The sequence below is a fragment of the Callionymus lyra genome, chromosome 9, assembly GCF_982586985.1.
Source record: "Callionymus lyra chromosome 9, fCalLyr1.hap1.1, whole genome shotgun sequence".
In the NCBI taxonomy this organism is placed as follows: domain Eukaryota; kingdom Metazoa; phylum Chordata; class Actinopteri; order Syngnathiformes; family Callionymidae; genus Callionymus; species Callionymus lyra.
This window is the reverse complement of record NC_141826.1, coordinates 23,560,164-23,570,094: the sequence shown is the minus strand read 5'-3', so window position 1 is coordinate 23,570,094 and position 9,931 is coordinate 23,560,164.

Here is a 9,931-nt window from a genome sequence, read left to right as displayed (position 1 = left end):
AAACCTCATCAGGTGTTTCATGAAACCTCATCATGTGTTTCATTAAACCTCATCAGGTGTTTCATGAAGCCTCATCAGGTGTTTCATTAAACCTCATCAGGTGTTTCATGAAGCCCCATCAGGTGTTTTATTATCCCTCATCAGGTGTTTCATGAAACATCATCAGGTGTTTCATGAAACCTCATCATGTGTTTCATGAAGCCCCATCAGGTGTTTTATTATCCCTCATCAGGTGTTTCATGAAACATCATCAGGTGTTTCATGAAACCTCATCAGGTGTTTCATGAAGCCTCATCAGGTGTTTCATGAAACCTCATCAGGTGTTTCATGAAGCCTCATCAGGTGTTTCATGAAGCCTCATCAACACATCGCTAAAACATCTTCTTGGCAGAAGTAATTAATCTGATACAGCACAAGCCTGGACTAATAATCCGCAGAAGGAATAAACTTTGAATTAATAAATAATGGAATCTTGAGAAGATACTTTTTTAATGAGCATAAATACATTTGAGGCGAAGAAAAACAAATTTGTTCTTTCATCGTTTCAACCTGATTAATGAATGTTTACTTTCTACTCCCTCACGGAGCTGAGTAAGCGCTTTTTTACCGTAACCAATAAAATGGTGACGTCAAACTAATATGAATGTAACTTATATTTAATGGTGTCATCTGCGTATATATACACGAATCCATGTGTTTATCTCCAGGCTTGTAACACATTCTTCACTATCGATTGAAAAATACTTATCTTAAATCCAATTAAGCTCTTTTTTACGCCCGATCATAAATCATTGATAAACTCTCGCTCGCCAACAGCAGGAAGTCAATGCGGCCGCGGCGGAACTGATTTAACGCCGACCCGGACCAGACCCGACATCCATCGCGACGCTCGAACCTGACGCGGAACCAAAACTGAGACAAAAGACAGGAGTTAGAGAGGAGCATGCTGGGAGTTCATCTCATAACTCAAGACTATTTTTAGTCGAGGATATTGAAGCCGGACCTGAACGTCGGGAAGAGAAACGGAGGGAAGGATTGTAAGGGACGCCGGAGGAGGGGAGGGGGGGATGTAATGAAACAATAAAAATGCAGATGAAAGCATTAAAAAACAGAGGAAGGAGGGGAGAGTACGTTAAAGAGGGGGATGCGTCGCTGGAGGTGGAATGTAAAACGTAATGTTCCCTTAAACAAAAGCATTATTAGCAAAACACAGCTGCGGAAACGTTGGAGCCACGAGAGGAAAAAAATGATGGATTTAATGGAGGTTAACGTTCAGAGCGACATAAACATCATGTCGAGTCGTGTGAACATGTCGCAGTGGAACGTTATGCGTCTCCTTCGTGGCCCCAGACTAGAGACACGATCCACACCAGGGGCCCCAAACTTGCGACACCTTCACTTGATGTCGATGGAACCATATGGAACGGAACCCAAGTGCGAGTGAGAGTCTCGAGCAGAACACAGGGATTATGAAGTCCAATATCTCATATGTAAATAAGGGTCCAATATATCATGAGAAAGTGTGAATAAGAGTCCAAAACCTCACACAGAAATAAAAGTTCGAAATCTCACACGTGAATAAGAGTCCAAAGCCTTACATGGAAATAAAAGTCTGAAATCTCACATGTCAATAAGAGTCCAAATCCTCACTCGGGAATAAGAGTCCAAATCCTCACTCGGGAATAAGAGTCCAAATCCTCACTCAGGAATAAGAGTCCAAATCCTCACTCAGGAATAAGAGTCCAAAATCTCACACGCGAATAGGAGTCCAAAATTTCACTAGGGAATAAGAGTCCGAAACCTCACTAGGGAATAAGAGTCCAAAATCTCACATGTGGATAAGAATCCCAAATTTCACAAGTGAATAAGAGTCCAATACCTCACACTTGAATAAGAATCCAAAATTTCACACGTGAATAAGAATCCAAAATTTCATACGTGAATAAGATTCCAAAATCTCGCACATGAATAAGAGTCCAAAATCTTACACGTGAATAAGAGTCCAAAATCTCACATGTGGATAAGAATTCTAAATCTCAAATGTGAATAAGAGTCCAAAATATCTAACAAAAAGTCCAAAAACTCTGTGTCTATCAACACAGGGAATAAATAGCAAAAGAAAACCAGAACAAGGAATCTGAAAACAGAACAAAAAATACGAAGGTCAAAATATTCTAAAAAATGATTTAAAAAAAATCATCAGGGCAAGAATATAAAATCCAACATAAGCCAAGAAACACGAGAGAAAGAATCACATCAAAATATCAACAAAACTTTTTGTTCTGGAGGCAGGTGGTAGAAATACTGTAAGTTAACACTTTCAAATTAGTTTATAGCTCTACTGGATAGAGGAGAAAAATAGATAGAGAGAGAAATTTGAATAATTTTTAGTAGATCTCTGAACAAAACTGGGTAGAAGGCAAGAGAAAAGAAAAGCATTTTAAATAATTCCCCACTTGAGTGGATTAAAAACAAAGAAAGTGGTCGTGCTGCCAGACTCTCCAGGGAACCAGTGTTTACTTCCAACATGGATTTCTTTCATTTCTGTGCCTCAGTGAGAGTCGATGTGATGCCAACGTCCTCCTTTGAAGTTTGTACATGTGTGTTCAGCATGTTTCAAGCTGTGCCAGTGACACGTCCGACTCTCAACATAAAAGGTACAAAAAAAACAACAACAAGAGTCCAGTATCTCATAGGACAATAAGAGTCCAAAATCTCACATGTGAATAAGAGTCCAAAATCTCCCATGTTATTAAGAGTCTGAAATCTCACATGTTATTAGGAGCCCAAAATCTCACATGTTATTAAGAGTCCAATATCTCCCATGTGAATAAGAGTCCGAAATCTCACATGTTATTAAGAGTCCAAAATCTCACATGTTATTAAGAGTCCAAAATCTCCCATGTGAATAAGAGTCCGAAATCTCACATGTTATTAAGAATCCAAAATCTCACATGTGAATAAGAATCCAAAATCTCATGTGTTATTAAGAGTCAAAAAACTCCCATGTGAATAAGAGTCCAAAATCTCACATTTTATTAAGAGTCCAAAATCTCACATGTTATTAAGAGTCCAAAATCTCCCATGTGAATAACAGTCCAAAATCTCACATGTGACTAACAGTCCAAAATCTTACATGTGAATAAGAGTCCAAAATCTCCCATGTTATTAAGAGTCCGAAATCTTACATGTTATTAAGAGCCCAAAATCTCACATGTTATTAAGAGTCCAATATCTCCCATGTGAATAAGAGTCCGAAATCTCACATGTTATTAAGAGTCCAAAATCTCCCATGTGAATAATAGTCCAAAATATCAAATGTTAATAACAGTCCAAGATTGCACACTTGAATACGAGTCCAAAACCTCACACATGAATAAGAGTCCAAAATCTCACGTCAATTAGAGTCCAAAACCTAATGAAAATGTAATATAATGTCGTTAGACTTGAGGACCACAAAAGTTGTTGCCGAGTTGACAAACACAGAAACAACTAATTGAGTATCAACGCAGTTCAAACTGAGCCAAAAAAGGGATGATGCAGGAAATTAAATGCCGTTAGCAGAAGTAATCACCACTTTGCTCTTTGCCAGCCGAGGATAACCTCGAACAGCAGAAAGTGTAAGCGTTAGAGGAGACGAAACGACTCGTGGACTCTGCCAGGAATACACAAACAGCACAAACAACTTCACAGGAACTTCAGCAAAGACACTGCAGAGGTTATGATGGCGATAGCAGTGATTTAGAAGAAGAAGGAACGTAACTCAAGGATTCTGGTCCGGAATTTTATGAGGCAGCTGGACGGTTCAAAATGTAATGATTTAATCTTCGTATAAAATATCAGTTTTTAGTGTCAATATGTAGATTTACTGTATAATAACCATAAAACATAGTTAGTTTGGAATGTGTTCAAGACAGTTTGGTTAAAATAAAATTCTGTTCGGTGCTAAAAGATTTTGTCGTGATTGAGTTTGAAATGTTCTTTAAACTTCCTGAGTCCATCAAAAAATACGTTACAAGATTCATTTTGGACTCTTATTTACATTTGAGATTTTGGACTCTTATTCAAAATGTGTTTTATGTGTGAAATTTTGGACCATTAATCCTGGTTAGATTTTGCACTCTTATGCACGTGTTAGATGTTGGACGCTTATTAACGTGTTAGATTTTGGACTGTTATTCATGTGCGAGATTTTGGACTCTTTATCACGTGTTAGATTTTGGACTCTTATTCCAGGTTAGATTTTGAAATCTTATTCACGTGTTATATTCTGGACTCTTATTCACGTATTAGATTTTGGACTCTTATTCCAGGTTAGATTCTGGACTCTTATTCACGTGTTATATTCTGGACTGTTAATCACGTATTAGATTTTGGACTCTTATTCCAGGTTAGATTCTGGACTCTTATTCACGTGTTAGATTTTGGACTCGAATTCACATGTTATATTCCGGACTCTTATTCACTTGTTAGATTTTGGACTCTTATTCCAGGTTAGATTTTGGACTCTTATTCCAGGTTAGATTTTGGACTCTTATTCAAGTGTTAGATTTTGGAATCTTATTCACGTTATTTTCCGGACTCTTATTCACTTGTTAGATTTTGGACTCTTATTCCAGGTTAGATTTTGGACTCTTATTCAAGTGTTAGATTTTGGACTCTTATGACCAATCACAGCAGAGTGGGCGTGGTTACGGTCAATAGTGAGCGAACGTTCCGTAGATTCACGTTTGCTTCGAAGCTAAACGTTGAACCGTTTAAAGTCCAAGCGACGACTAATGCTTGACCTTTCATTAAAGGGTTTTACATTTGGTGTCAAGCGCTCGAGCACGAAAAAAGAAGAAGAAAAATGTCTTTTTTTCCGAACGATCGTAAACTGTGCCCCCATTGTTCACGATTAATGACATCACAGTCTCCGCACACGTCGTACATAATTGCTCGTCCACTCATAAATATAAATCGCAACACTCGGCGGAACTTGAGGCGCTAATCTCCGCAGATGATGAAGGGAACACAGAAGAAGGAGAAGAAGCGTTTTCCACTATGATAGAGCGAGAGATAAAAACATTGTGTAAAACGAGGGATGTTGACGTGGTAAACATTAAGATCTCATCTCGACACCACCGGGATAATGGCGCTCAGAGTATGAGGAATGAACGAGAGGATGGAGGTTGAAAGGAGGAGCTGGAATGGAGGATAAATCCACCGAAAAAAAAAAAAAAAGGGAATGTGTCGGAGGAAGGAGATAAAGACGAGCGGTTTAAAGCGTGTGGTGATAGTGATAGTGCGGCTCTAAATATAACAGAGATGTTCTGATAATGTTCCTCGACAGACATGGAGGGACTGAAGACGTTCCTCTCACTGTAGCGACCGTGAAGACCCGGATCATTCCATCACCGCCGCTGACAACAAAGCCAACAATCCCCCTCGGAGGCGACTCTCTTATCGAGCGGCTCCCAGCAGCCCCGGCCCCCGGAGGTCCCATTCAAAAGCACAAGAACAAACAAACACCGCGGACGCCGTCAGTGCTGCTGACGACGACGACGACGACGAGGATGAAATTCAAACCCGTTTCTCCTCTTTCGCTTCCAGACGATGCGTTTCCTCGGACTGGTGAAGGTGATACTTCTGTACCAGTCGTTCACACGCGCCATCATCAAGTATACACGAGTACTACTCCCTCAGCTGTGGTTCATATAAGTACAATTAAAAACAACCTTTAGAAGATGAAGATAAACCGGTCAAATAAAGGACAGTTGAAATACTGGGGCACGGTCACTTTGTCTTGGTTTATGCCAGAGTAATCCATTACTTTTTAGATTATAGAAAGTATTTATATACTACATACAGTACATACTGTACATACAAATACTTCCATGTTGTTCGTCTGTACATGTACACAGTAGACACTGGGAGTTCAAGCGAGACTCACGTGGGAGATTTAGGACTCTTATTAACGTGTGGGATTTTGGACTCTTATTCACGTCTGGGATTTTGGACTCTTATTCACGTATGGGATTTTGGACTCTTATTCACGTCTGGGATTTTGGACTCTTATTCACGTCTGGGATTTTGGACTCTTATTCACGTCTGGGATTTTGGACTCTTATTCACGTCTGGGATTTTGGACTCTTATTCACGTCTGGGATTTTGGACTCTTATTCACGTATGGGATTTTGGACTCTTATTCACGTCTGGGATTTTGGACTCTTATTCACGTCTGGGATTTTGGACTCTTATTCACGTCTGGGATTTTGGACTCTTATTCACGTGTGAGATTTTGGACTCTTATTCACGTCTGGGATTTTGGACTCTTATTCACGTCTGGGATTTTGGACTCTTATTCACGTCTGGGATTTTGGACTCTTATTCACGTCTGGGATTTTGGACTCTTATTCACGTGTGAGATTTTGGACTCTTATTTACTTTTGTTTAGATGATGATATTGTGTCACTCTAGACCAGTACTTCTTCAATAGTGGGCCTCACTGGTACATGTAGTTACACAATCACGCCTGTAGGTGAAAGTAAGTAAGTAATGTCCGATTCTTAGGTTGACTTCTTTATTTTTTAACAATTATAACATTCTTAATATATATTGCATTATTTCGTGAGTCTTTTTAAAATCAATCTAATTCTTTTTTTAATTCAATATATATATATATATATATATATTTTTTTAATTCAATCTGGTTTTTTTTTTTATTCAATATTTTTTTTATTTAATCACATTTCTTTTTTTTTAATTTAATGAAAACCTTCTTTTAGTTCAATCTAATTTTTTTTTAATTCAATCTAATATTTTTCTAAATTCAATATATATATTTTTAATTCGATATATATTTTTTATTTTTTATTCAATATTATTTTATTTTTCAATTAAATCTTATAATTGATTTGAATTCAAACCTTTTTTTTTATTCAATAAAATTTAATTTTGGCAAATTGATTTTCTTTAAATATTTTCTGTTACAGACTGAAAATCATGTAAAGTTTTTAGTTAATAAAACATTTTTGGGGGCATAAACAAAAAGTTAGTTAATTAGTTAATAATCGTAGTAATTTAACATGTAATAATTTATGATACTGAGTAAATTCCCTGAATTGTTTCTAACCCTTGGTCATTTTCTACCGTAATGTCTGGTCTAATCTCGCACATCAAATTTAACCTCAGATAGTTTGACTAAAATCTTGACGTGAATAATTTTACCTCAAAACAAAGATTCATCAAATGTAATATTAACATAAAAAACTGCCCAACTTGATCCGTATCAACAAACAGGATGTTGAAAAACTAACTTTCCTTATACATGCTTTTATTTTGAAAAGGATTTAACGAAAAAGACCACAGATTCGTCTCCAGGATCCAACCTTTACGTTACCGTCCATCAGAATCTTTAATCTCCTCCTGAGACGTAATTACTGCGTCGGTCATTAACTCGTGTAAACAAGACACGGCTGGTGTGTGTCATGTATGTTGAAGTGTGTGTTCGTAATGAAGACGAATCTCCTCGGAGAGATTAATGAGGGTCCCGGGGGCCCCGAGACGACTCTTCATTTCTGCTTGTTTAAGGGCCCGGTAGCGCTCGGTCGAAGCTTTTGATATATGGACACATAACACACTTAACAGCAGCAGTTGTGTAACTAGTTTCTGTATTTATTTTTTTATTTTAAAACATAGTTTATAAAGCAGAAGCTACTTTTACGTCTTGAAAAAAACGTTTGGATTTCACATCAAGTCAGGAATTAAAGGATTTATTTAGATTGAACGTGTTTGTATTCGTCTCCCCCTATTGTTAAAACAGTGCAATTGCAAAAGTTTAGATTGTCGTGAAAACCGAAGCGTCTCCTGCCCTCCTGTCACAACCAGAACAAACGTTTTTCAAACACAACGAGGGTATTTTTGGTTAGTTTCTCTTTCCTGCAGCTTGAGTCGTTACGCTAACGCTAAAGTTCTTTGGCAACGTTTCACTTTAAATTAGTTACAATAATGAAATTAACTTAGAATTTTTAACATCCTTTCAAAATAAACAACAATTAACATGTTATTTTTTATTCTTCAGCCTGAGTTGCTGTCATTATAGCATCACTAGCTTAAGATGCTAACATTTGCGATGCTAATAATAATTAAAGTTCAAGTCAGTTTTTGGGAAATTTCACTTTAATTTAGTAACATGAGAAAAGTATTTAGAAATGTTATTATCTTTCTAAATAATCATAAACCAACATGTTAGCATATCAAATGTTAGCAGCTAACATGTTATCATCTAAAATGTTAGGGGCTAAAATGTTATCAGGTATATGCTAGCAGATGAAATATTAGCAGCTAAAATGTAAGCAGGTGAATGATAGGAGGTAAATGTAAGCAGCTAAAATGTTAGCAGGTAAATGTTAGCAGCTAAAATGTTAGGAGCTAAAATTTTAGCAGCTAAAACGTTAGGAGCTAAAATGTTAGCAGGTAAAATGTAAGCAGGTAAATATGAGGAGCTAAAATTTTAGCAGGTAAATGTTAGGAGCTAAAATGTTAGCAGCTAAAATGTAAGCAGCTAAAATGTTAGGAGCTAAAATGTTAGCAGGTAAATGTTAGCAGCTAAAATGTTAACAGCTAAATGTTAGCAGCAAAAATGTTAGGAGCTAAAATGTTAGCAGGTAAATGTTAGCAGCTAAAATGTTAGGAGCTAAAATGTTATTAGCTAAAATGTTATCAGGGAAATATTAGGAGCTTAAATGTTAGCAGCTTAAATGTTAGGAGCTCAAATATTAGCAGCTAAAATGTTAGCAGCTAAAATGTTAGCGGCTAAAATGTTAGCGGCTAATTGTTAGCAGCTAACATGTTAGGAACTCATTTGACTGTGGAGGTTCCATTGAGTCCTTGAATCTGCAGCCACAGATTGTATCGTCGTGTTGGCCGACGTCGCTGCTTCTAATCTGTTCCGTCAGTTTTGAGTTTCACTCGAAAGCGAGTCGAGTCCAAAGGTTTTCAGTCGATCTGAGCAGCTCTTTGTACGTCTGTCAGCAGCTTTGACGGACGCTGAGTCTGCGAAGAAAGCGTCCATCAGAGGATGTGACTGGGTTACACATCACTGGACAAAACTCCACCACGCTGAGCCTCGTTTTTGTTTCCATAATGGCTCGAGTGTTACTTAATAGGACGTCGTCCAAACAAATCCATTATTGAGGACGACTTAAAGAGACCTAAAGTCCCTGGAAAAGAGGTTTGGAAGTTTAATGTTGTTTTTTTTAATCTATTAATGGATACACACTGAACAGATGAAGAAGCTTTTGTACAAAAACAATCACTTTATGATTTAATCTAAATGTTTCAAGTATGAATAACAAAAACAAGATATGAATTATGATTAAACTGTTTAAGTAGAACAAACAAAAAGGAAAACAAGATTAAAAAAAATGGTTGTTTTTTATAATTCATGGTTTAAAACGGCTTCTGAGATGCTATCAGTACAGAATGAATAGCTTTAGCGAGTAGCTGCTAACAGTCATGATGCTAAAGACCATTTTTTGCCATATTTTCATTCACTTTACATCAGTTAAATAATGAAAAGTACTTTGGCATGTTATATGTTTAAATTAATACTTAATTAATACGTTATTTGATTATTTCATCATTTCCTCACAACAGCATTAGTAGTTTTAGCTGTTAGCTGTTAACAGTCGGGATGCTAACACTGCTGAAGACTGTTTTTTGCAATATTTTCATTCATTTTACATTAGTTAAATAATCAAAAGTATTTAGGAATGTTATATGTTGAAAGAAAAAACCTTAATTCATATGTTATTTTGATTATTTCATCATGAGTTACGATCATTACAGCATTAGTAGCTTTAGCTGTTAGCTGCTATCAGTTGTGATGCTAACACTGCTAAAGACCGTTTTTTGCCATATTTTCATTCACTTTAAATTAGTAAAATTA